This window comes from Bidens hawaiensis, unplaced genomic scaffold (assembly GCF_021521415.1).
Source record: "Bidens hawaiensis isolate Kalapana, Puna unplaced genomic scaffold, B.hawaiensis_p1.1 tig00000760_1, whole genome shotgun sequence".
In the NCBI taxonomy this organism is placed as follows: Eukaryota; Viridiplantae; Streptophyta; class Magnoliopsida; order Asterales; family Asteraceae; genus Bidens; species Bidens hawaiensis.
The window spans coordinates 552,797-558,796 of NW_027491043.1; positions in this window are offsets into that span (position 1 = coordinate 552,797).

Consider the following 6,000-nt stretch of genomic DNA (forward strand, 5'->3'; position numbering starts at 1 on the left):
AGATGATAATCTATACTTAATTTATGACATGAAAGTTTTTTTATTACTAAATATTGCTCTTAGTATTTAATTAACTATGGATATGATATTGTTGTTAATTAATGGAATATATTGTCCGATTCGTACAAGTAAAATAAGTACTTCAGTGCGCTTCTCTGTTCAACTTTTTCAAACCATTCGAGTAGGCAATAAAAAAGATTAAAACATAATGAATTATTGGATTTTGCTAGATTTAAATGCATATTAAAACAGATATTATTCATCGTACGTGTAGTGATTATTGTAGCATCGGTTTAATATATCAAAAAGGAAAATGCCTAATTCTTGGGAACATCTATAGGAAATTTGGAATCTCCTTTTAGGAGCACATGTAATGAAATAGTTAAGGATAAAGATCGATAATATTCTTTTAAGAACATCCAACGTTGGATATTTGTTGTCTCTGTTCATTTTTTAAGGTTTGATTTCTCCAAGATTTCCAACAAAAAGTTATAAAATTGATCCTTGTAAACGAGATCACTCATTCTATAGAGACTCTATGGCTCAACCGAAGAACGTATGAACGTGGAGTTCTCCTATCACAAGGAGCTAATGTTGGTAACTCCGAACCGTGTGTCACTAGTTGGTGAATATGGAAGGACCTAAGTTGACAAGTTGGTTGAGTTTCCTAATTGTAGTAAGATTACTATAGTTATGTCTTGGTCACCAAGTTATGGTTAGATTATAAATATAGGGCCTGGTTAGAGGCTTTAGATGTGTGGACCACTAGAGAATTATTGTAACGAGTTTTTAAGTCTTTTAGATTCTGAATCCGTTCAATGGAACAGTGGCTGTTTGCCTCAGCGAGGGCTTTCCAAACAGCTTGAGCTGTTGTAAAGCCAATAGTTTCGGCCATTGCTTCCTCGGTTAGGGTAGAGTTGATTAAGAGGGGCACTTTTTGGTCGTCTGTTTTCCAAGCTAGGTAATCGGGATTGACAACAGAGTTGTCATTTGTGGTGAGAGTTTTGGAGGGAGGAAGAGTAGCACCGGTTACATGTCCGACGAGATTAAGGTACGTAAGGACTGGAGTATTTTGGTTTTCCCATTACAACCACAAATACCACAAAATTACCCATTACAAACTTTGAAGAAAATATACCCACCCCTTCCTCTCAACAAACTCCCTCATCTAAACCACCTACTACTTCTAGCTAGGCATGTTCAAAACGGTTTGGGACTAGGAAACGGAACAACCGGTTCCTATATTCAAAACCCCCTTTTAAACCGGTTCCAGGCTCGAACCGGTTAGGGAACCGAACCGGTTCTCCCACCCTCGGACCCCTAACCTATCTAACCGGTTCTTACCGGCTCCTAACCCGATTCCTGTTCGATCCAACGGCTATTTTTGACCCCAACGGTCAAAAAACGGCAAACAAACGATTTCCAACGGCTATATTCGATCCAACGGCTAGAACCGGTTAGGAACCGGTTCCGGTTCCTACCCGCCCCCACTCAGAAATGCAAGAACCGGTCACGGATCATCGAGTTGAATCAGATAGGGTCCGGTTCCTACAAAAAACGGGTAGGAACCGGTTCGGGTCCGGTTCGGGTCCACCGGTTCGGTTCCAGGAACCAGTTTCGTTGAACATCTCTACTTCTAGCCATCAAAACAATAAACCTCCTTTCTGTGATGATGACTCGGCCCACCACACAACCCCATCCCTCAACATCCTACTTACTACTTCTAGCCCAAATAGCCCAGAACCCGTAAGGCCACCTCCATCCACAACGCCAACCAGCCCCATACCCTCAACACCTTCCCCTCAACACCTTCCACAACTTCCCCAAGCCCAATAAACTGCCCCATACCTTCAACACCTTCCACAACTTCCCCAAGCCCATCTCCAAGCCCAATAAACTCACCACCTCCTATTCTTACTTCTGCACCCACCAACACCTCTCACCCCGTGACCGAAAACCAAACCATAAATTACCACCCCATGACCACTCGGTCGAAAGATGGCATTTTTAAACCAAAACATTATGTCGATCTTTCATAAGTCTCTACTCATTAACTGCATCACTCTCTCTTCTCCTCTCATGTACCAAAAGGCATCAATACCGCTCTCAAAAATCCCAAGTGGACTCAAGCCATGCATGATGAGCTCAAAGCACTACATGAAAATAAAACTTGGACACTTGTTCCTCGCCCTTCTAGCACCAACATCATTGGATCTAAATGGATTTATAGAATCAAATATAAATCCGATGGATCTCTAGATCGCTACAAAGCTAGACTCGTAGCTCATGGTTTTACACAAATACGGGGCCTTGATTTCTCTCACACTTTTAGTCTGGTTGTCAAGTCTTCCACTATACGAGTTGTCTTTAGTCTCGCCACCATCAACAAATGGAATCTACGTCAATTAGACGTCAACAATGCGTTTCTAAATAGACATCTCACCGAAACAATCTTCATGGAACAACCACTGGGTTTTAAAGATCCCCCAAAACCAACCCATGTGTGCAAACTAAATCGTGCTCTATATGGCTTAAAACAAGCACCACGTGCTTGGTTTCATTGCTTAAGCTCGTTTCTCATTGATCGTGGTTTTCAAAACAGTCGAGCCGATCCCTCCTTGTTCGTATATAATCGTCAAGGCAGCTTAATTTATCTCCTTGTTTACGTTGACGACATCATTATCACTAGGAATAATGAACTTTTCATCACCAATTTCACCTCTTGTCTAAACAAGGAATTTAAAATTAAGGATCTTGGCTTAGTTAGTTTCTTTCTCGGTTTGGAAGTCCATCACACAAAAACCGGTCTTTTTTTAAAATCAATCCAAGTATGCCTATGAAATTCTCTCAAGAGCCGGCTTGCTAGACTCCAAACCGGTCGCCACTCCACTCACATCCAAAGATGTCTTCAACTCTAAGGCCAATCGTTTCATGATCCCACTCTTTATCGGTCTCTCGTAGGCGTTCTTCAATATCTCACTATCACCCGTCTTGATATCTCGTACACCATAAACCAAGCCAGCCAATACCTTCATAAACACACCACCGATCATTTCCGACTAGTAAAAAAGATTCTTCATTATGTTAAAGGCACTTTAGCACATGGTCTCAAATTTGACCGACCTCCTAACACTACTTTATTAGGTTTTTCAGATGCAGATAGGGCAAGATGTATCGACACACGAAGATCCACCAATGGCTATTGTATCTATTTAGGTGGAAATTTAGTCTCTTGGAGTGCTAAGAAGCAACCTACGGTTTCGCGTTCAAGTTGTGAGTCGGAATATCGCGCAATGGCAAATACGGCTGCAGAGATCATTTGGATAACCAACCTTCTTCGGGAACTTCACGCTCTACCACCGGGACGTCCAACATTATTGTGTGACAACAAGAGTGCTTTATTCTTAAGTCAAAATCCTATCTCACATAAAAGAGCCAAGCACGTTGACATCGATAACCATTTCATCAGTGAATTGGTTACCTCCGGAAGGCTCCACACCAGGTTCATCTCCGCGGATAAACAAGTAGCCGACATTTTCACCAAAAGTCTACCAAAACCGTTGTTTGAAAAATTTCAAACAATGCTTCGTCTTGGATCACCTCCGTCTTGCATTGACCAGGGGTATAAGGAAAGATCAAATCACAAGGATCAAAATCAAGAAAGATCAAATCAAGAGGAACAAAATCCTCCTGTCAATCCTACACCTTAATTACATTTATTTAGTCATTGTATGTTTTTAGTAAAGAGGAGTATTTCTCTCCTTCATAGAGGCCTAACCTTTTGCTTTTATAGGCCTTTTGTATTCTTGTAAATGTCATGTTACACCCCGTTAAGCGAATTGCGGAAGCGTAAAACGGAAATGCAACAGATACAACTGGTATCAAATACATTGTTTATAAAGAAACATTACTAACTAATTTACAATATATTACATTGTTCTAACATCTTTTACACACTAGGTGATACAATCAAACCGGTTCCTCAATTACTTTACGTCTAACTCAAATGCCCACGATATGAATCACCAATCAGACACGTAACGCACAGGAAATTACTTCTCATATCTGATTACCTGAAAAGCATGTTAAAAGAGGTCAACTACGAATTGTTGGTGAGTTTAATAAGTTTTAACGAAATCAGTTCCGCGCACCATAGAGTCAAGTTTGTATGTACACGCGTATATGAGAAAATGTATTTACATTTATATATGTATATCTACGTCTTTGTATACTGATATGTATGTGTATAAGTTTATGATAGAGTTTAAAACTATGATAAGATCGTGGCTGCTCATTCGTACTTCGTGCCTTCATTTTCCAAATAAAATCAACCACTGTGTCCCCCTTTTCGCCAACAACGGTTCCACGTAAAAGCACCACTATGGTCCCTCTTCTGACCACAATGGTTTCATGTAACTCAAACATTACACATTGTACACACAAACAATTATTATTTTCTACACATAGAATTTCCTATGCCTATACACATAGTCTGTATATATAAATATATATATATACACACACAATACACACACATATATATATAGTATTTATCACGTATTGCTAATCACTGTGGCCCCCTTTCCGCCCACAACATATATAATCATAATATTTTCTTAACACTCATGTCATAATCAAGTTATTTCGTTTAATACGTTGCAGCAGAACTTGGCTCATGGGCCATACTCAACTTTGGTTTATAAGTTGCAGCAGAACTTGGCTCATAGGCCATACTCAACTTTAGTTTATAAGTTGCAGCAGAACTTGGCTCATAGGCCATACTCAACTTTAGTTTAGTACTATTGTGGCCCCCCTTTCACCCACAATAGCCCCATGGCCATTACAGACCACATTATTCCCAAATTAGTTATGTTTAACATAACATGACGTGTTTGTATAAACATATTGTCACGTGTATTTTCATTATGTTTTGTCATTCGTACTATCTCCACTTAATATACCGATCAATGATAATAATCAACCTACATCAGCACGTAGTTAATCATTATGGTTGTAGGGACTTTTCATATATACATGTTCAGATAATCTATATCCTGAACCGTTTTCTGATAGATAATGTATATAAACACGCTTTTCACCCAAAAGGTTTGTAAACAGTTTGAAAAGAGGGGTCATGAAACTCACTGTTTTGTAGGCAGCCAGTGCGAGGTCAGCTCGGGGTTCGTTTCCCTTGCTATCACTTAGTCCCTTTAGTCCATATTATAATAATATTAATATTTTAATATTATTATAATCTCAGTACTAAACTGGGCTGTATAACTAATCTGGGTATTGCTGGAACGCCCAGAAAGTGGCAATAGGCTTAGGTTGTGATGTTGTTCAATGTCTAATACTTAAAACCGAACTTGGCTCAGATTCCCGTTTTCCCAGCTGGGCCAAATTGTTCGTTTACGCGTTTAGAAAACAGTTATGGGGAAATAAGCATTGGTAAATGTATTGGTTAATAAAATGATTAAGTTATAAAGAAGGATCACATACTGGGGTACCGGATTAGCCTCGGGGCCCGTTTCCTTTTATTCAGTTCGATTTAAGAAGAAACGCGCACAATCTATCCGGATTGTCCAGGTTTCTCATAAAAAAGTTCGTTTTTACTTAATTAATCCAAAAATATGATTTTTGATCACTCTTGGTGTTTTGATATTTCCGAAGGTTCGTTAGTCGCGAACTTGCCGGTTTTTATAATCTTCAAATTAGCATAATTAATTAAGCGTTAATCATTAAATTATGAAAATTTAGCCACTTATCAATTAAAATATGTATATTTTTATAAAAATATTTCTTGAATTATTTACTGATTTATAAAAATTCATTTTATCAGCTATATTTCGCTTGAAAATCGTCCGTTTATCCCAAACAATTTCTAAAAATTCCACCAAAATTCCTGAATACCCAAATTATATCCTAAAACAACCTTTATCAATTGCAGAATGTAAAAAGCTCATGCAATATTCTTTTCGGCCCAAATTCGGCTATAAAAAT